We start from the raw sequence: 22,502 nt of genomic DNA, 5'->3' as shown, positions 1-22,502 counted from the left end.
ATCATCATCATCATCATCATCATCATCATCATCATCTTTATTTGCCAAATTCAAAGTCCAAAAGAACACACAACTACACATAAAAAAAGAATATAAAAAACAAGCAAACAAGCAACAAACAAAAATGACAGACTGTGTTTTAGTTTGCACAGAATTAATTTCAACACAAACACAGAATGTGGTGGCCTATTGGTGGCAAAAATGCAGTGTCTGATTGAGAGTTCATGGTATTTCTATTTATCTGTACAAAATAAAATTAAGAAAACTATTTATTCCCAGGCGGAAAATTCAGGGGATACGTCTAAAGTACTGTCATCTCTTTTCTGACTAGGAAGCTATCATATATAGTTGCTTTGGTCTTTCATTTTAAATTTCTTTTTTTTTTTTTTTTCTAAAACAAAATATATGTCAGTGCCCACAGCTGTATCCATGTAGGCATCTCTCTGCTGTTAGTGAGTGGCAGGTTAGACAATGGCTGGACTTAATGGAATCCCATTAGTCTCACAGCGTGACTCTGTGAGTGTGTGCATAGCTGTGATTGATTTGAAATGGGGTCTATTTTCCTCAAGGATTCTTGTTAAGCTTTCTCACAGACATAATCGCTAATCTTAAAGTCACAGCTTTTGTACCACCGCTTTTGGCCAGTCAGAAGGGAGGATTGTTCTCCTGACAGCTAAAACACCATATGACAGTGGCACATGGCTATGCATGTTATATCTGCTCCCATTAACTTGTCCTTCCTCTTCCTTTCAGGGAGTCGCATTTGCCTCTCTGTTTTTCATCCTGGTGTCAATCACCACCTTCTGCCTGGAGACCCACCAAGCCTTCAACGACATACACAACCGGACAGAGCTGGTGGTCGTGGGGAACCTCACGAGGGAGGTGAAGACGTGGGAGATAGTGACCAAGCCCATCCTGACCGTGGTGGAGGGCATCTGCGTGGTGTGGTTCACCTTCGAGTTCCTGGTGCGAATCGTCTGCTGCCCGGACAAGGTGTTGTTCATCAAGAACCTGCTCAACATCATCGACTTTGTGGCCATCCTGCCCTTCTATCTGGAGATGGGCCTGAAATTCCTGTCCTCCAAGCCGGCCACCGACGTGCTGGGCTTCCTGCGTGTGGTGCGCTTCGTCCGCATCCTCCGCATCTTCAAGCTGACACGGCACTTTGTGGGGCTGCGCGTGCTGGGCCACACGCTGAGGGCCAGCGTCAACGAGTTCCTGCTGCTCATCATCTTCCTGGCACTGGGTGTGCTCATCTTCGCCACCATGATCTACTACGCCGAGCGCATTGGCGCCAGCCCCGACGACCCCACGGGCCACACCCACACGCACTTCAAGAACATCCCCATCAGCTTCTGGTGGGCGGTGGTCACCATGACCACGCTGGGTTACGGCGACATGTACCCCAAGACCTGGCTGGGCATGATCGTGGGGGCGTTGTGTGCGCTGGCCGGAGTGCTGACCATCGCCATGCCTGTGCCGGTCATCGTCAACAACTTTGGGATGTATTACTCGCTGGCCATGGCCAAGCAGAAGCTGCCCAAGAAGAAGAAGAAGCACAACCCCAACCCGGAGGCCCCCACGGACTCTGCGTCCCTGGGGAAGTCGGAGAGCATCTCCCACAGAGACAGCACCCAGAGTGACACCTGTCCCCTGGCCACGGACGAGAGAGTCGCCAGGAATCGCTCAGGTTAGAGCATGAGCACAACACTCTTGTTCCCCAGCCGACGTTGACGTTATGCTTTAAGTTCTCTCATTATGTGTTGTTGCTGTCACATACTGCCAGCTTGTCTCACAATAGTATTTAGTGGATGAGGTTAATCTTAAATGAGCTTCATATGTTTTATTATTCATGGTCGATATGTCCTGATGCATATTCACTAGCAACCAAAATGAACAATTTGTGCTTCAGCAATAATAATCACTGCATTAATTACCCATAGATCAGAAAAAAGGGTGATTCATCAAAGTTAAAAGTCAACATCAGTTTTATGCCTCTGCTATCCACTTATATGATCCCAAAAGAGTATATCTTTATTCAAGCACATGGGCTGAATATAGTGTGTCTCGCACCTTTACCCTTTTCTCATGAACACCTGTATCACACGTGCACCAACCAGCCAGCACTGATGTTAATCAAATACAATCAACTCAAAAGGGATGGGAGGGTGAACCTTTATTTCTAATTTAAATATAACAAGCTATGCCATGGTGTGTGTGTGTGTGTGTGTGTAAGTGTGTTGGAGGGAAGGTTAATTTATATGACTGTTGATAATTAATCCCTATTATTCTAATGACGGGGTACGGTATTGCCACCACGGCAACGCACCATCCTCGGTCACATCTTAAAATCCCCATCCAGTCACTCCAGTATGTGGATGTCGATGTAACTTTGGATGTCATCCCAGCAATACACATTCCTTAAGTTATGTAATCTACCCTTTCCTGCGGATCTGCCGAGGGCTGCTCACTAAAAGCTTTGACATTTACACGAGCGAGCACGTATGTTGTTGCTCCGGCCAGACTCCAAGCAGAACGGGGACGCCAACGTGGCCCTGTCGGAGGAGGAGGGCTGCAGCCTGACCCAGCCGCTGTCCCCCAGCGAGAGGTGGTCGCTGCGCTGCTCCCGCACACGTGACAAGCCCAGCAAGAAGGAGGCGACCTGCTTCCTGCTCACCTCCGGGGACTTCTCCTGCCCAGGAGAACCCACCATCCGGACTGGTGAGTCACAATGCAAGTTGTTGGTTGTTTGAACAATCGAATGGATAACCGCACCACGCCATGCGCAGTCACGGCCCCCCGCTTAATTAAGGCGGAGCTGGGAGTGGGGTGTCCTAGCGGGGGGGGTTCTGAGTGAGCGAGTATCGTGTATCTGTGTATCTGTGTTGTGGTAGTGTACCATCGGTGCTCTGGTAGTGTGTACCGTTGGCACTCTGGTAGTGTACCATCAGTGCTCTGGTAGTGTACCATCAGTGCTCTGGTAGAACTCTGCATACCTGTCAGCTACTAAGTTGTTGAACAAAACTATGCCTTTATCCTTAACAAAATATTTACTGAGGCCTTTTTGGTAGCTTAACATTTAAAGGTGCAGCATGTAGAAATGAGTAGCGTCGAGGGGTGAGGTTGCAGATTGCAATCAAGTGAATCCTCCCCGCCCCTTTCCAACGACTTTGGCCAGCAAGTACTTCCAAAATGATGTCATCGTCAAATCAAGTAGCCAAGGGTCAAGTGATGATGTTGCTTGATAGATTTATAAATTGCATTTACTTATTTTTTTTATTTTTTTTATTATTTACTTATTTTGTCTGTAAATATAAAACTGTAAATGTAAAACTATAGGTCATAGTGTACAAGAAAGATAGCGATTATGACTGTAAAGGGGCCAAATCTAATTTTTTTCCCATTTTTTTCCTTCCTCTGCCAACCAAGCTGTGAATGTTCCACTCTGCTCCGAACACAGCAGGCGTGCTGTGCGTGCTGTGTGCGTAGTGTTTGTGGATGTGTTGAGCTCCGTCTTGTCAGTGGTGGATGTTGACGGCCGACATGGCAAATTGAATATAATGCCAGAGAATCCATCCACACACAAACTGAGCCTAGCACATTAGAATTATTCCTGCATTTATTCTTCCCACCGCCATTAAGAAAATATTTAGTATTACAACTCCTTTAAAGCCATCACACTACGACTGCGGTGTGTTGTAAACGCTGCATCTTAATGGTATGCCTTCACACGAAGACACACAAGACTCCGCCAGCAGATAGGTGGGGTGAGAAGGTGGCTGTGTTTTGATTGGACGGCTGGTGATGGGTGGAGTTGGTAAAAGGCAGGGAGCCATGTAATTCACCAAAAGGCTATTGATTAACTGAAGGGCTGAACCTGAAAAGAACAACCGCTTGCAATGGAGAAACTCAACTGAGAATATAAGAGCCTGTACAAAGACTATAATTAGATTTATGTATTTGAATCTGTATATGAAAATATAAAACTGAATGTGAGAATGGATGACAATAACAATGATCTCTGTGTATAGTATTATAAGTAAGCTCCCTTGTGAATGGGTGCATCTGTATCATCAAACTTTCTGTAATGCATCCATCTCTCTTTCATTATTCGGTTAACCATGCAGAACCCTGTAGGCCTACAGTCTTTACAGCTGTTTTAAAACTGGACAGGTTCAAAGGGATTATGAATGCCTGTCAGAACCCGGGCCCGTAGGGGATGGGGCCGAGCTAATTCTTGGATTGCACAGGATGTAGGGTATGGCTAATACGCTAGCAGCACACTTGGCAGGAAATAGGGGATAAGACAGATGTATACAGGCAGCTCTGAGAATACTTAAATGGTTATCAGTTACAGGAAATGCTTGCCTGACAGCTGAGTAGCCGTGGTAGCAGCAAAGTAGAGAGGAAGTTGAAACGGTAGAGCTTACATCTATAGGTAAGGGAGTCTGTTACCCGTTTGCAACCACCAACACAAACAACCCCACCCAGCCAGAAACGCCCCTGCTTTGAACTGTGTGTTCAGTGTGTTGATGTGTACAACACAACTGATGGTTCATTTGAGTGCATAATGGCCAACATCTAAGGAGATACCCATTGATCAACAGGGCCAAGATGGATGAGCATGGTTGGGGTTCCATGGGCCCATATGTGAGGATGCTACAACTCTAATATGCATCAGACATTTCTGTTTATTTAGTAAATCAGCATTTTCTTTACTTTATGGATTATTATATTACCCCTTCTCTTCAAATAACTTGTTTATTATCTTGCCACCCTTTTTGAGTCTTCTAATTCCTTTGAGGTTAACCATGCACAGGTGTGAGTGATCGGACCCCAATGGGCTGTACCAAGTGGAGCTGAAAGGAGAGGGGATCCGGAAGGGGTCCTGTTTAGTTTTGATGCTTCTGAATATTTGTTATAGTTTATGTGGGGCAATGGTTGGCAGGGGGTATTGCCGCCGCTTTGTTTGGCCCAGTGTATGCATGCATTTGTATTCCGTTAAATCCTGGCCTTTCTGGGCTTAATCATTGAACATTGTTTTGTTTTTGTTGATCCCTCCACACCAATACCAGCTGCTTGCTACCGCCCCACCAGTAGGGCCTAACATCATACCCTACTGCACCATAGAACAATAGTCTCCAATAGATAACCATTAGCGTCACGCTCGATCCAAATCCAAACCACTTTTGTCAGGGCCACTGTAGATCTAATCTGCCTTCGTTCCAATATGCTTGACCGACCTACGCCTAGCAGTGATGAGATTTTGGGTGCTTGTCATCTATTGTGTCATATCGCTGAGTTGTATTCTCTGTGCCGTGTGTTTCCCCTCCACATCAAGAGAGCTGTAAAGACATCCTGGCTGCAACAGGAAACTATGCCCAGCCCGAGGTCACGACCCTCACCTGATCCGGATCAAGAAAGGACAACCGCGATCTGTTGATGAACCAAGGACCCTTTGGGAAATCAATGAATGAACCGTGTGTGACGGGGTTTTGTGCTTTCTTCTCCCATGGACTACCCAGACATAAAACCACATGGTAGAGGAACGTGTGCTTACTGAACACGCCATCACTATTTCACTCGTATCACTCACTTTTCTATGTTTTAACGTTTATTAAAATAAAGCATGTTTTGCATGTCTAACATTGTGTAATACATTGCAAACCATTAAAGCTCAAATGTGCATCGTTTATGGATGTGTCAAAGCTGGTCCAGAGTAATGTTAGTCTGTTACTAGTGGTTATAGGTTTCTATTCAGTGTGTTTTTGATTGGGATCACATTGTCTTCATACATCCAAAAACGACGCACTAGTTTACAAAATAGCGTGCCGTTACGATTACCTAAAGTTCGTTTTTTGAACTTTTCTTCAAGCTAGCTGGCTCCATAAATGTGTCATACAGTGTCAAAAATACACATATATATATATATAGATAGATAGTGACGCTTATAGATTTGAGATTGAACATAAGCATCAATAGTTCTGTGATCTCGAAGTCAGGCCTGAGATTGGCGTTCAAACTCAAGCAGTTCAAAGGTCATGATGAACACAACAGGCCAGGTGTGTGTTTGTCTCCTGCCATGCCACCGTTCACACCTCGACACAGACCACCGCAACCAAGTCCAAACATTTGTCAGGAGAAAGCCATCTGCACGGATGTGCTCAGGCGATACCTGTGTCAACGTAGTCTTGTAAAAGAAAAACTGTTTAAAAACAAAATATATGGGAACATCTATGGAATGCTGTTGTCAGTTATATAAAGTGTGTCTACCATTGACGCGGCAGTGCTGGTTGAGAGAAGGACCAAATGTACAATAGACTCTATGGAATAAATAGCATTGTAGATTTTCATGAAACATCAACAGTGCAGTATGGGATATTCTGTGACTGGTCCATTGGGTTCAGACGTGCCTAATGTGGAGAAATGCAGCTTAAATGTGTGTAGTAGGCCTAATGTAATTTGATTTGTTCCTTTAAACCTTTACATGTGTTAGATCAGTGTAAACCATTTCACATGTTTTTTTCAGAATGGGAATCAGAGGAGTACTGGTGACGTATATATTTCTCATGGTCTACCATAGTTGCCTTATGTTTAATAAAGAAAATGTAATTGTACCTTGATTACTTTTAAGGCCAATTGTTGTGCTGACACAAAAGTCTGTATTTATGTAGAAGCAATTATATGTAGCAATGCATACATATATTAATTAATAAAACAATTGAACGTTCAAAACGCATACAAGTGCGTTACTTCAAGAAACAGAAAGGAAAAGGCTATTTAGATATTTTTTCTTAATCTTCTAACCTCTGATTTCTAAAGGGAACCATGCCGTTTGTTTCCATGCTATGGTTGGGTTGGTATGTAGGACTCGTTACATCTTTGGTTTCTAATGTTGTGTGCCCAACACCTATTAAGCAGTTGCCTTTTTCCAGTATCTTGTTCCATTTAGGCATGTGTTTCTATGCAGGAGTGCAAAAATAAAATAATAATTCTCCATGTGGATGCTGAACACCTCGCCACGGAGTCTTTTTCTGGGATCTCGCTCGTTTGACATTTCGATTAAATAATTCAACATTTCACATTTTTCAACTTCCTGCACACTAGGCTACGCCATCAGTGTGTCGTTAATCACCTCTATTTATAGTGATGATGAAGTATAGCCGAACTGAGTGTAATAGAAGGGACATCACAGCCATGGCTCCCGCGACATGGCCCTTGGATTATGTACCAGAGATGTACAGATGGAAGCAGCAAACTCATCTCTGGAGATTCTGGAATGACAGGCAACACTAATTACTGTTCAGCTGCACCCACCCTCCCATCCACCCACCATCCACCTTCCCCCTTCCTCACAAACGCCTCCCCCTTCCTCACAACCACCTCACCTTCCCCCACACACAAAGCATGCAGAAACACTTTGTTGCTTCCAAACACTTCGTCGGAGCGCATTCATTCGCAACCATAACACACCTGCGAGTCAACCCTCACGTGTCAAGTGAGTCAAGTACACACACACACACACACACACGCACGCACATGCTCACGCACACAAACACATAACTGCTCTGGGCGTGATCATCATTAATGCTGTTGCCCGTGGGGAGTGTTTTCATGTAGAGTGATGAGAAGGGCACAGTGGTGCTCTGGTGTCAGGGAGAAGGGGAGATGGGGAGGGGGGGGGACTAACAGGAGGAGTAACATAGCGAGTGAGTCAAAAACAAAACAAGACCAAGACGCATGCATATGAAAGCGAACACGCTTATACAACAACAACACAGACTTATGCTGAATGTGAGCTATTTGGCTAAATCGACAGGGTCTCGCGACTCAGTGTAGTTGTTATTACACATTTAAATCATGTGGAGTTGTCACTGAGAGAACTAACACATTTTGCTTAATAACACAAGTGGGACATATTCATAACACACATTATTCATCCGCTCTGCACTGCGACATTCAAAGTGACTACAACCAATTTAGCTTCTGCCTTTATAATGTGGGAAGTAGCTGATAAGCGAGCAATTATATTCCCTTAATTGTTGTCCTGTGATGCAAATTCACAGATTGGAAAATACCTAGCAAAACATCGAGGCCTTGGTTGTGCGTTACTTAGCAGTCACACTGCAATGTATGTGATCCCAATAGGTTAGCTAATTCCAGTGAGGATATATTGTGTATCTTACACAAGTCACACGGGAGATAATTGGCTGGCTAGAAGCCCCGGCATGGTTGATACCTCCCCTATTGTAATGACGCCATCAAAACAAGATGTGGCACACATCGTAGCATCTGCCCATTTTCCACACGTGTACTACTAGTTACACCCATTCCTGCCAACAGGTAGATTCAGCATCAGGGATTGATCAGATAATATGTTACATAAATTGAGATAGGGTCAGAGCTATGTGACATAGCTCTGACCCTATCTCGATTTATGTAACATATTATCTGATCAATCCCTGACATGCAGCTCAGACATAGCCTATGTCTGAGCTGCATGTCAGGGCAAGGACACTGAGAGAAGGCAAGAGAGAAAGTGAGGGAGAGAGAGGAGGGGTGAGAGAAAGAGAGGGGGCTGAGAGTGTGAGAGGGATCGAGAGAGAAGGAAAGTGAGCAAGTGATTGAGAGAGTGTTGAGAGAAGGAAAGTGAGATAGAGAGAGAAAGAGAGAACCCGACATGTCATTCCATGATTACTTCCTTTCACTCGTTTCCCTTCATTTTTTATTGTTTTCGTGTTCACCCGCTGTTGAAGGTTGTCATGACGATATTGAACAGTTTCCATGGAGAAATCCCCCCCAAACCCACCCCTAACCAACCAACCAACACTGGCCTTCAGATCCCCAAGTGTCTGAATGCCAGAAGGTGTAGTAGGGCAGTGGGAAATAAAATAATTGAAGATGGTAAAACTGATCATTTATTGAGCAGGTGGTCTGTCCACAGAACCAGAGTAAAGACTATCCACATAAGGGTATAAAGTACTAAAGAAAAGGGACGACGAGGAATGGAAAAACAAAGAAATTAGTTCAAGCAATAAGGGAACTAAATTGACAGCTTGTAATTGAAATACAAATCTTATCCATCAATCAAAAGATGAACAATAATACACTGCTGACTACACTGCTAAAACAAACAAACAAAAAACAACATATATATATATATACAGATACATACTAAGTCAACGTATATAATACTATCCAGTTAATAAATTAGGTTAGCATAGAGAGTAAATGGAGCAATCTGTGCAGGTCTCAAGGACTGGTGTATGGATGGAATTAAGATGAAAGTCTGGGCTATCCAGATCATTGATTCCTCCCCTGCAAAGTAGCAAGCTCAATACATTATTGAGTTAACTTAGTTAAGGCTGAAGCTTTAACTTTGAACTCAACCTTTGTTCTGATTTGCATGTCATTTCTCAGATAGGTGTGTAAAAAATAAAAATGTCCAGTCTAATATTTGAATGGCTTACAAATGTAATTCTTTTTAGCTTACTTTGCGATGGAATGCGATAAAAATGAAGACAATATTTTTGTAATTTCTATTCTGACTGCCGACAGCACAAAAAGGTATTTCATCATTTTTGTTGTGACCATTTCAACTCTCTCCGTCTCTCTCTACACTCAACTGCGACTGGGCTTCTGCTGGGACATAATCATGACGTCCATTCCAAATGGGCAGAAGAATCCCTGAACCCATAGAAAATACAGGCTATTAGGTTCTTTCTGAAAGTGGAATTTGAAAGTGTGGTAGTTTCCCTTTGACAGTCTTTTATCCTACCAGTTATAAAGTGTTTATTTTTATTGTGTATTATTGAGGTTCAGAAGCAAAGGATTGGTCTTGGCTCAACCTCAGCACCGCCATCATCATTTAAGATTATTTTACCTTTTTTCTACAGTGTTTTCTCTCCAGAGTAATTCCCCTAAATAATATTTGCATTGGTGTTTTTATCTCAAATAACTGTTGCATGTGGCCATTGAGAAGACCTGCCCTCAGAATCAGACTCATCTTTACCTCATTAAAGTTTATGATATCTAAAAGATTTGGGTGAAGGAGATTTGAGATTATAATTACAAAAGAGAAATCCTGCAAGTACGAGATTTCAGAGAGACTTTCCCTTGGGCAAGACTAACTTCAAGTGACTGCTTACCTGAAAACAAATGTTACTGTTGTTGTGCTCGTGCACACCGCCAACTGCATAGTCCGAAGCGTCTGTTGTGATGGCAATGGGCGCATCAGGCGATGGGTGTGCCAGCATCGTAACTTTGGCCAATGCGGCCTTTGCATCCATGAACGCCTTGTCTCTCTCCGAGGACCAATCCACCAGGTGTTTTGGTATTTTCCCCCTCAAGGCCTCATGCAGGGGGCACATGATTGCAGCAGCTCTGGGAATGAAGCAGTGGTAAAAGTTCACCATTCCCAGGAACTCCTGCAGGGACCTCACTGTGACGGGCCGTGGGAATTTCGAGATCGCGTCAACCTTAGATGGGAGTGGCACGGCCCCACCCTTGGTGACTCGATGTCCCAGGAAGTCGATGGTGGTCAACCCAAACTGGCACTTAGCTGGTTTGATGATAAGACCGTGCCAGCTGAGATGCTCGAAGAGGATCCGCAGGTGGGCCAGGTGTTCGGTTTTGGAGGTACTGGCCACGAGGATGTCGTCCAGGTACACAAACAGGAAAGGCAGATCACGTAGTACAGAGTCCATGAGGCGCTGGAACGACTGGGCGGCGTTTTTAAGGCCGAAAGGCATCCTCAAGAACTCAAACAGTCCAAAAGGGGTGATCACTGCTGTTTTGGGCACATCAAGCTGTTGGACAGGAACCTGGTGGTATCCACGGATGAGGTCCACCTTAGAAAAAATAACTTTGCCAGCCAGGTGTGCTGAAAAATCCTGGATATGAGGCACTGGATAGCGATCTGGCATCGTAGCGTCGTTAAGCCTGCGGTAATCGCCGCAGGGGCGCCACCCGCTGGCGGGCTTTGGAACCATGTGGAGAGGCGAAGCCCACGGGCTGCTGGAGCGGCGGATGATGCCAAGGCGTTCCATGCTGTCAAACTCAGCCCTGGCAATGGCCAGTTTGGCTGAGTCTAGTCGTCGCACCCGGGCGTAGACAGGCGGGCCATTGGTGGTGATGTGGTGCTCCACTCCATGCTTGGCCGTAGATGAAGAAAAGGTGGGCTGTGTGAGCACTGGAAACTCTGCGAGCAGGCGATGAAACTCGTCGGCCTGCGAGAGCACGCTAGACAGTCTGATGGAGTCCAAACCACTGAGAGCGAAGGTGTATGAAGAAAACGTGGTGGCGTCAATCAAGCGACGGTTTTTGACATCCACCAGCAGCCCATAAGCGCATAGAAAGTCCGCACCCAGGAGGGGGACAGCCACTTTGGCTGTGATAAAGTCCCAGCTAAACCGCTGACCGCCAAAACACAGTGCAACATGTCGAGTGCCATAAGTGCGTATGGGGCTACCATTAGCAGCCTCCGGGGGGGGGGCAAATCCATCCGCCAGGATGTCCAGTGTCAATGCAGGCAGAATGCTCCTCTGTGCGCCGGTGTCACACAGGAAACGGCGCCCGGAGATGGTGTCCTGGATGACGTTGCCGGTGCGAAACTGTAGCCACTGCAGTGAGTGCTGAGTCACCAGGGAGTGGGGCGGCGGTGTGATGGACTTGGGCCGAGTTGGTTGCAATGGCGTAAGCAGGATGGAGCGCAGCAGCAGTCATGCCAGGGTGTTGAACAGCCAGAAAAAACCTGTCAGCCTCCTCTGCCAGTGCGCGGCAGTCAATGATGGCAGTGTTGGCCAAAGCAGCCCGTACCTGAGACGGGAGTTGACGCAGGAAGAGCTGGAGGAAGAGGAAATCAGGCCTGTGCTCTCCAAGCAGATCCAACATCCTGTCCATAAGTTCAGACGGTTTGCTGTCGCCCAAGCCTTGCAGAGAAAATAGCCAGCTAGCCCTCTCAGCATCAGAAAGTTCAAAAGTCTTCAGCAGGTGAGCCTTGAGTGCTGTATACTTATTCTCTGCAGGGGGATGTTTCAGGAGACTAACCACTCTTGTCACTGTTGAACTGCCGAGGGCCGACACTACATAGTAGTATTTGGTGGTGTCCACGGTAATTTCACACAACGCGAACTGTGCCTCAGTCTGCGCGAACCAAGCAGAAGCCGACGACTCCCAGAACTCCGGGAGTTTCAATGAAACAGCATTCGTCGTCATAGTTGTTCGGTGTGTCTCTGGAATGCGTCCAGCAGACAAACGTCAGGGTCACCAGTGTGGAAATTGTGATTTAATAAAAGAAGAAGCAATTTCTCATGTCGACAACGCAACGGCGTGTCATTTATTGTTGCACTCAAAACCCGGTAACTCACACAAGGCGCTGCGCGTCATATCAACCAGCCAGGTCGGCATCATTAAAGAGACAGCGTCCCTTATATTGGAACACGCTAACACATGTCGTGCAGAACGCACGTCTGATCATAAGCATAACACCAGCGTAGCTGATCAAGGGAAATAAATGTTAACATACATTATGGTGAATTGTGTCCATAATGTCCACTACACTGTCATGATTTTGAAGACACGCGAGTGCGAATGTACGAACGTTGAACGTGAAGGTTTATTCCAGACCTCGTACCAAAGCATCCTCATAATGTACAGGGCCCATGCTCAACATCATCAGCCTCATCTCGCAAACAGTATATAAGTGTGTTGACTCGATTCTCCTCAGAGCTAGCATTAAAATGACTCGCCTGATGAAATCTTTCAGAACTCTGTATCCATTAGGCCCACTCTTGTGGTTTTGAAAGGTCGAGGGACTGTGTGGGCTGAATGCCCTAGCACTCTGTCCTGCTGCTCTCTGTGCAACCACCACTGCCTCCTCATTAGTGGCTCCTCCCTCATTCCGTGGTTCTTGCGGTTCTTGCCAGTGCCGCAATTCTGTGATCCACTGTTTCTGTCTGGCTAGTCTACACGGAGTGTAACCTTTCAGCAACGTGTCACAGGTAGCCTAATAGTAAGTGCCACGCCGAAAATAGTGTTGGATTATCTGTGTTTTTGTGTGTTATAACTGGTTGGGAATACAATGTAATGTTTGGAAAGTAGATAAAAGAGTATTACTCTCACGTAAACAGGAGCTAGGCTACAGGGAACTCCTCTTCTGGACGCACAATTATTAATTTAGAATTAAACAAATCATATTTATCTGGGTGAGACAGGCCAGCACCTATTTATAGATATGTTGGTGTACCCCTTTAAACGTGGCGGTTCGTTCAAATCTGCCTATGGGCCAATGCTTGTCAGATGTTATGAATCAAATGCAACATTGTGGTCTCAGGAGGCAAAATATAATTAAAGTCCACCTTTGGGCCAATGCTTGTCAGAGGTAATGAATAGAATGCAACACTACACTCTCAGGACGATCACAAGTCATACGTGTGCTATCTGGGATATGATGTGCTCCACATACTTGATGAAGACGGACTCCTTGGCATCTCCCCATTGCCCCTCCTCCGCCGTGTTCACTACATCTGTCCACCATGTCTCCAAGCATCCCTCAAAACATTTGAAGCAGACTTGATGGATCCTCCTCTGCAGACAGTGCAACCAAACTCCTGATTCGCTTTGGCAAATGGGCCATAATTTCATCATTTTCCCAGACACAGATGGGAGGGTGGGAGGGGGGGAGGGGGAGAGGGGGAGGGGGCAGTGATGACCCTGGACACTTCATACAGTGAAGTTCTAGGCCCTGAAATTTGAGTCACTGCTCCCTGACATGGAGATGACAGTGCTTGGGTCTGTGGTGGACCCCTTATCACTGTCAGATTGACATGGCCGTGATTTTTACTTGCAGATCAAGCAACCAGTTTTTTAACACAATGCATGGAAAGAGAAAATGTTCTGTAGTATCATGCCTATTACCATTTGTGCCCAGATTTCGTACATGTCAAGCATATTATGTCTATCTTTACATGCACAGATACCTAAGGAAGAGTACATAAATATGACAATAACCCGGGTACTGTCCATATTTTGGATATTCTTGTGAAGCTGTTTACATTCAGTATACTGAATGCTGAACTTTTTTGAAAATGGTTTGAAGAACAGTTCGTAGAACCAGAAATGGTCCTTTGTCAGTTCTTTAAAGAACCGTTTAATGAAATGATTTGTTAAAGAACCTTGGTCTGAAAGGTTCTTTGTGGAACAATAAATGTTTTTTCTATGGCATCACTCTGAAGAACCGTTTTTGGTTCCAGTTAGCACCTTTATTTTTCTGTGTGTACCTTGAGTTTCCCTGTTTTCTACAAACAAATTAGCAGAACGTTCCTTTGAAATGTGGTATCCTGCCCACAGATACATTGATACAACTCAAAATGTATAAAAAGGTAGAGCCGGCATGCTGCCCTCTCCCTCTTTATACAGGCATGCAAACTGGTTTGGGGTGAAAAAGGTGAGAATGATGCGTGAGCCGAGGAAAACACAGACCCACTATGGGGTTCTGGGTTATACTCCGGGGAGTTTTCTTTTTGAAAAATAAGCTACTAAATGCTCATTTATAAATTTTTTATGTATTGTATTGTATAGTCGACTAAATATCATTTTGATTTTAGTTGACTAAAATCGAACTGGTTAAAGTGTAAAACATTATTTAAACGTTTCTCTAGAATTTCCAAACTCATACGCCTAGGGGAAAGATCTATTAACCGGTATTATGGAATGGTGTTAAGGTTTAAACTGCATACTGCTGTTAGTTGGGCCATTTGTCTTGTGTTTTTCACCATTGGTTGGTAGCTTAGTGGCCAGCGTGCTTATAAGGTTGGTTTGGGCAGGGGCTTCTGAATGTGTGAATGTGTTTTCCTTGGATTTTGGCACAAGGGATTATAACATCTGATCCTGTGTATTAATGAAATAAACGTGAAATATACATACACAGACTAAACTGTTGTGATATGAAACAACTTTATTTATCTTATAACCAATAAAAAATAAATATGGCCTTGCTTTTTCTTTGCAGAAAAATAAAAAATTGCAAAAACACCAATGATGATTCATAATGTTTGTCAATCAGATGTTTATTAGTTTTCTGGGGAACAGTTAGCCTCCTATCAACTGTATCAATCATTAAAACAAAGTCCTCATCTTCAATCATTGGGACTGCTAATCCTGTGTGTACAATGCATTTTGCTCTGGAGTCCTCCTTGGTCTGTTGTTGTTCTGGCCATAGTGAATCCTGTGTTTCTGTCCCCCGCTGTGGTGTCGACAGCACAGAGCTCCGGTACCATTACAGGACAGCGGTGGTTTCTTTCAGCTTGTATTGATTTCAAATTTTAGTGAAAACACACATAACATTAGCTTAAAAGAAAAAAAAACTGTTTAAGTATGCTTATCTTTGCGTGAATTTCGGGATGACTCGTCTGCCAATGACTTCAAGTTGGTTGTGTTTTAACTGGTGATTGTTGAGCCAAACTGTTTACAAAGGGACACTTGCTTGCGACGCAGCAACCGCCTGCTAGTTGACCTGCCGGGCGGGACGATCAGTACTTCCCCACATAAAGAGCTTAGTTCTGATTGGATCGCTTCCCAAATCGTCCCGCTTACATTTTCGTCTCGTTTTTATTTGTTAACGAAAGAGTCAAAAGATTTTGTCGTAGTTTTTGTCATCCTAAATTGATTTTTATTTAGTTATCGTCTTGTTGGCACAAGTGGCCAATTTTGTTTAAAAAACGGCGAATTTCGCCAAAAGGTGACTGCATGCCTGTTTATATAGGGTTACTGCTACGTGCTGTCTAAAGCATAATTTAATGTGGCAGAGTTCTTTGGTCTATGATCATCTCTGCAAGCAAAGCGGGCCCGGGAATCACTGTGACTCTTTGACACTGGGCCGGCGCATCGGCGCAATCACATCTTGAAACCTCTCCCCCTTTGTGATCAGGGCCTCCATTAAACAGTGTGTATGCTAAGAAAAAGGAGTGGCAAAATGCACAAGGGAGGGGCTCAGAGGCTGAGAAATTGTGGACCAAAAAAAGACAGGCCCTTCAGGCAGATGCCTACAAATGTATCACACTGACTGAAACGGCACCCTTCAGTAACCATGATGGTTGTGGTTGCGGGCGAATGGAGAAGGATGAGGAGATGGAGAAGTATGACAGGGAAAGTGGAGGCGGGAGAGTAGGACCTGCAGTAAGCAGAAGCCAACAATGAGCTGTCTGCCTGGCTTAAAGGACAATTCCAGTATTTAGCACATTGAGCCCCCTTTCTGGCTTGTCTAGGATGAAATATAGTGGTTGACACCGAAATTGAGACTATTGGCCCTGTCTCGGGTATTTGGCTCATTTCAAATTGCCCCTGCCTGCTTCAAAATGGCTGTCTATTGGCATTCACAAACCTGTCCTTAAAACAACCCTAAACGTTTGTTTTCAGAAATGTGCAACTCACCGAGTGGTTAGTGGTGTTTGTTGATGTTCCAAATCAAGTATCATAGGGAAATACAGTTTCTGTCGTCGTTTATTTGGAATTTTGTAAATCCTATTGAAACGGAAACCAAACTGGAAATGGAAATTGGGCTGTTTACGTTTGGTTGTAGTCTTTTCGCTCGGTTCTCCGCATCAACAGTAGGGCTAGAACCGAGCGAAAAGATTACAACCAGCACCTCTTTCCGTTTCCGGCCAATGTGCAATGAGTCTTGCAACAGAAATCAATGGATTCACAAAATGACAAATAAAACACGACAGATTTCGTTGTATTTCGCTACGATACTTGATTTGGAACATCAACAAACACCACTAACCACTCGGTGAGTTGCACATTTCTGAAAACGAACGTTTAGGTTTGTTTTGTGAGGTTTGTGAATGCCCATAGACAGCCATTCTGAAGCAGGCAGGGCGATTTGAAATGAGCCAAATACCCGAGACAGGACCAATAGTCACAATTTCGGTGTCAACCACTCTATTTCATCCTAGACAAACCAGAAAGGGGGCTCAATGTTCAAAATACTGGAATTGTCCTTTAATACAATGTATTGAGAGATGATGATATGCATTAGAAGCACTATATCATACAGGAAATAAATCCTTGTGAATCATTACATTTACAAACGCATGGCAACTGTGTTTACATCTCACTGGTGCTATCAAAAAGTACTCAATGCTTTATGTCCTGGTTTTTCAACGATAATTCCATGCGATACTCGTTGTTGCTCTGATCAAAACATCTGAGCTACCATTTGCTCTGATTTAGACCACAAGTTACTGTTCACAAATGATCATGCCTCCTACAAAAAATAAGATGATTCACCATATATTAAATCTAACCTTTATAACTGTATGTTTTAATTGTGTAAATGGATAAATGGACTGCATTTATAAAGCACTTTTCTAACCAGTGGCCACTCAAAGCGCTTTACAATTATTGCCTGACATTCACCCATTAATACACACATTCACACACCGACGTGGTTGTCAGCCATGCAAGGCAACAGCCAGCTCGTCGGGAGCAGTTAGTTAAGTGTCTTGCTCAGGGACACCTCAGGGACACCTCAGGGACACCTCGACACTCAGCTGGGAGGAGCCGTGGATCGAACTAGCTAGTTGACTACAAGTCAACCAGCTCTACCTCCTGAGCTATTGCCGCCTTTTAATTATCAATTATCATCCTTTACTACTGGTTTACTACAAAATGTAAACCACATTCATCAAATCAAATCATAAAATCTATTTGTTGTAATGATGTTGAAAAATATGCAGACTGCTACAATGGTTGTAGTTATATAAGACAGGAGAAACCAAGGGGAACATCTCTTATTGGGCTGACACCTGTGAAGTGAGATGTTGAACATGGTTCAAAGGTTAACTAAATCAGTCAGAGACATGCAAATGATTCCCTTCTGATGCAAATACTGTAAAAATAAATAAATAAATACATAAATACAAAAAAGGATACAAAGCGCTATTGTAATGTGCCTTTCAAAACATTCTCCAAAACCAGCAGTAGTGGGTAGCCTGACAAACATCATCACATAGTGAAACCATAATGCACAAGTGTGTGTCTGTGTCACGTGAGAGAAATTAATCTACAGGTGTAATTGGTTTTTGTTCCCGTCTAGCATATCAGTATTCAGAGGCTCTGTTACGCCGATTCCCCGAGACGGCAGACAGGGCACAATAGGGTTGCTATGGTGATGCAGCTCTCCCTCGTCCTCTTCCCCGTGTCCGTCCCCATTTGAAACAGCTAACCCATATTAGCCTTTGGGACTTGGGAGTTGATTTGTAAGCACGGAGTCTCCATGCTGACGTCGCCTCAGGCTCTGCCATAATGGACACGGGAGAGAATCAGATGTCCGCTCCTTCATTATAAGGGATGGGCGATAGTTTCTGATGGCAGAGTTATAAACCGTCAGTCGCAGAGTGACGGTGTTTGTGTAAAAATGCCATTGTCAAACATACAAAGTGTGTGCCTCCCAGTATTCAAGAAAAATGTGCAAAAACAAGAAATAGTTGTTAGTAGGACAATTTGGGACAAAAAAGAAGCGCAATGTTGTAATCTACCTGAATACAAATACTTTGAACTGTACCGTCAACTGAATCAAGTATTATTTTTTCTATAAAACAAACACGCGTTAATGGGACACAAAACCACATCAGTGCAGCAAACACATCCAGATATTCTCCCGAGGACATTCACAAAGTTTAAAAACCACAGGAAATAAATCACTGAAGGCGATCCCACTCTGTGAATGGGGATGGAGGAGTAATGATCCATGAAGACCAAAAGAATGATTTCTCGGCCAACACTCCTACAGGGATGGCCGGCCGCCGCAGATGCATTATGGCACCAAGTCTCTTCAGGGTTACTAATGGACATCAGCACTCCCCTTCTCTACTCCGGCACACTCCGCGTGAGAGAGTGAGTGAGTGAGCCTTTGTAGTGGTTGTTGTTGTTTTGTGTGTGTGTGTGTGTGTGTGTGTGTGTGTGTGTGTGTGTGAGAGAGAGAAAGAAAGTGAGTTGTTTTTGTGTGTGTGTGTGTGTGTGTGTGTGTGTGTGTGTGTGTGTGTGCGTGTGTGTGTGTGTGTGTGCACAAACTCGCCGGTGTGCATGGACACATGTTTGCATGTGCATAGGGAGTGTATGCACGCAAAAAGATGGTGGGTCATGCACACACACACACACACACACACACACACACACACACTCACACACACACACACACACACACACACACACACACACAACCACACAGACACTAACACAGCGGGGACAGGAGATGAAACTCAGAGGCCAGCACTAAGTGTGTGAAGGTTAGACATGCTATTGGCCTTCGACTCCCCTCCCCTGCCACAAGCAACGAAAAATTTTCATCAATAACCCACCAGTAATTCATCAGACCCACCAGAGGTGAGCAGACTTCTCTGTCCTGCAAGAAAAAAAGAGTGTGTGAGTGTGTATGTGTATGTGTGTGTGCTCGCACGTGTGTGTGTGTGTGTGTGCATGTGTGTGTGCGTGCTTTTTGTCAGAAAACGAACCAACCTTTGAAGTCAGGAGCCTTTTAAGGGTTGACATGGTCACCTCCAATGATGATTGTGAGCTTACATGCGGTAACAGATTCCCACTAAGTCATCGTAGAATTACTTTAGAAGCCTAATGGAGAGATGCGTCATAAAAGGTTGTGATGGTTGACTGTGCTCACAAAAGCTGCCTTCAAAAGCGCCTTGAGAAGGTGGATCAAACCTTTAATTCATCAGACAAAGTGCATCAAATAGGTAAATAGCTTTTAAAGGATGCCTATTTCGATGTTTTACACTCCACAGAATAAATCTGCTATACCAATGCTACATACATTCATAATTCGTACATTCGTACAATACATAGTTTAAATAATTAACAGATTTTTTTTAATTGGTTGATGTGAATTGTTAGAAGAAGAAAAAGGGAAGTATGCACACTTGACTATTTTGTCTTTATATTCCATCTCTTCCTGTTCACTGTTCCCCAATTAGTGCCCACCAGACCCTCTGAGAACAGGTATATTAAATGATGGATCTGGCACGTTCAAGAAGATGGGGAAACACAGCCAGGCTCACAGACAAAGATTGAATACATTCTAAAAATGCATTCAGATGAGGAAGGAGAACATTACACAACTATCTACATTGAGTGAATTCTAAAAGGCTTTTGACTGGCAGGAGTCTACTCATTCATGCTTTCACTATGTATTAATTCTCGGCATTGGATATCACGTACCAGTTAGGGTTGTGGAGGGAAAAAGACTACATGACTGTCGAAACTTCATTACTTCATAATTGACTGTACTCTGTCTCCAAGAAACATTGTGGACTAACTCGCTGACGCCATCACCATCAGTGATGCCATGCAGCTAATTATCCTTAATAGGCCCGTTGATTTTGGAAGATATATATTTATATATTATATCCCAACTGTATAACCATGCTCTGTCAATGCACAGCTAAACTGCATTTCAAACAGGTGGCCGGGGTCAAGTGTTGTCTAGGCAGGCTTTCATTAAACACAACTCCTTGGAATCATTCACAAAAAAGTGTTTGCGTTTTTGGATTCCCCTCAAAGGGAAGGGATGTGTCCTCTTAGAGCGCTGCCTTTGGTAGTCACCTTTTCCTTTTCAATGCACAATATGTCCTTCCAATGATAGATCCATTTAGATCAATTCACAGGCAGCCAGGGCCACTTCCTGCCGCTTTTCCACCGACAGTACCAGCTAAACTCGCCTCGACTCGGTTTGGTTCCAGGCACGTCGCGTTTCCATCTAAAAAAGTATCTCTTCAATGTGGGCGGGTCGTAGAGAAGAACCTCTCCAACATGGGCGGGTCGTCATTAGGTTTTAATCATGGGAGACGCGATTCCTGGGAAATCTGAATCTGATCAAGACTATTTCCTGATTCCTGGGAAAGGTTATGATGGGAAATAAAATAAAATAAAAAGTGCAATGACTGCGTGTCTATTGTTGTCATAAGATAACGTTGATGGAGGCGAAACTCGAGCCCTGGGAAAGGAACGACACTAAAACGAAACAGTGAAACGCTGATCCTCGGAGCGGGTCTGTGGACTCCTGCCATGCCGGACACACACAACCACGCCGGACACACACAACCACGCCGGACACACACAACCACGCCGGACACACACAACCACGCACAGCCTTACTCTAGCCCCGGGAAAGGAGCGACACACACGGCGAAACGCTGATCAGTGTCCCCCTCGGGTGCGGGTCCATAGACCCGCAGGACACAACTTAACTTTGAGTGATTATTCCCATTTACAGCCGCTGGCCAATCAGTTGCCAGCAGCCTGTTTACGTCACACAAAAGTACCTACTCTGCTCTCTTGGAACCTCGACGGAGGTAGTACTAAAAAAAGTACATAATTTAGGCGGCTACTCGTGCTAGTGAATGGCCCGTTGCTGTGCAAGTAAAAGTTTGTTTTGAGATTCCTATGAACAATTTGTAAGCAACAATTTGTCTCTTTCTAATTGAACATGGGATTCTAAAGGGAACACCATTTTTTTGTTGTTGTTTCAAACATATCCGTCAGATCTATTCCAATTCTCCAGCCTACCAGAAACTAAAGTGGTCTGACTGAACAGACGCAATCATCCATTGAAGGGGGGCCACAGACATTAAGTGGCCGATGCATTAGTGATGAGGTAACGTAGGCGGTGGGCAAGTCATTAAGTCTCATGCATTGTTCAACCCGGGATTAACTGCACTACAATCCACTCTCTGGAACGCATTCCGGTCTCAAGGCAAAGCAAAACCATTAATGTCCCCTGTGTGGCAAACATATGAGTCCCACCATGGAAGCAATAGAGCACGGGGTTTGAAGCCATGAGATCCCACCAGCGTACCACAGCTTGACCACTGGAAAATACCCTGCACCTGCACTGCTCCTGCAGTGAACACAATAGAGAAAAAGTGTGCATCAGCCAAAAAGAAAGAAGAAACAAATAGAAAATACATTGACCCAGCCGGACCTGGGTCTGCAGCTTCAGCTCTGTTCCACACATCACACAAACAACTCGACCGTATTAAAGTCAGGCTTCATTGAACTACACTATATATTTGCACATGGTAGAGTCAACATGGCAGAGTGCTTGGACGCAACACAATGAGACCAAGGCTAAGCTCAGGCACGGCCAAGGGCACACACACACACACACACACACACACACACACACACACACACACACACACACACACACACACACACACACACACACACACACTCTGCAAAAAAGTAATTGCTCTGTGATTACTAAATATCTATAATTAGCATGAAACAATGCAATTACTGGATGCGTAATTGCGGATGCGACTCAATCTCTCTTTATTGGGGGACAGGGGGTGAGGGGAGGGGGGGGGGGGGTAGTTATAGGGAGGTGACTCTCCTCATCCTGGTGTGAAAAAAATCAAAGCATAAGAGAAAAGGGTGGTGGAAAGAAAAGCACCAGAACCATTTTACCATGGAACCGATCGGGAAAC

At 44.4% G+C, this 22,502-nt stretch overlaps 1 pseudogene across 1 annotated transcript; it reads left to right on the top strand.

The window, feature by feature from the left end:
• The first annotated feature begins 708 nt into the window (after positions 1-708).
• Positions 709-5,409, top strand: LOC311371155 (voltage-gated potassium channel KCNC4 pseudogene; annotated as a pseudogene). Its single transcript has 3 exons — positions 709-1,690; positions 2,524-2,721; positions 5,342-5,409. The product of its transcript is annotated as a voltage-gated potassium channel KCNC4 pseudogene (transcript).
• Positions 5,410-22,502: the final 17,093 nt, after the last annotated feature.

Source organism: Micromesistius poutassou (assembly GCF_964030765.1).
Source record: "Micromesistius poutassou genome assembly, contig: SCAFFOLD_4153, whole genome shotgun sequence".
Taxonomy (NCBI): domain Eukaryota; kingdom Metazoa; phylum Chordata; class Actinopteri; order Gadiformes; family Gadidae; genus Micromesistius; species Micromesistius poutassou.
Note: the sequence above shows the minus strand (reverse complement) of the source record. Positions and strands in the feature narration are given on the sequence as shown.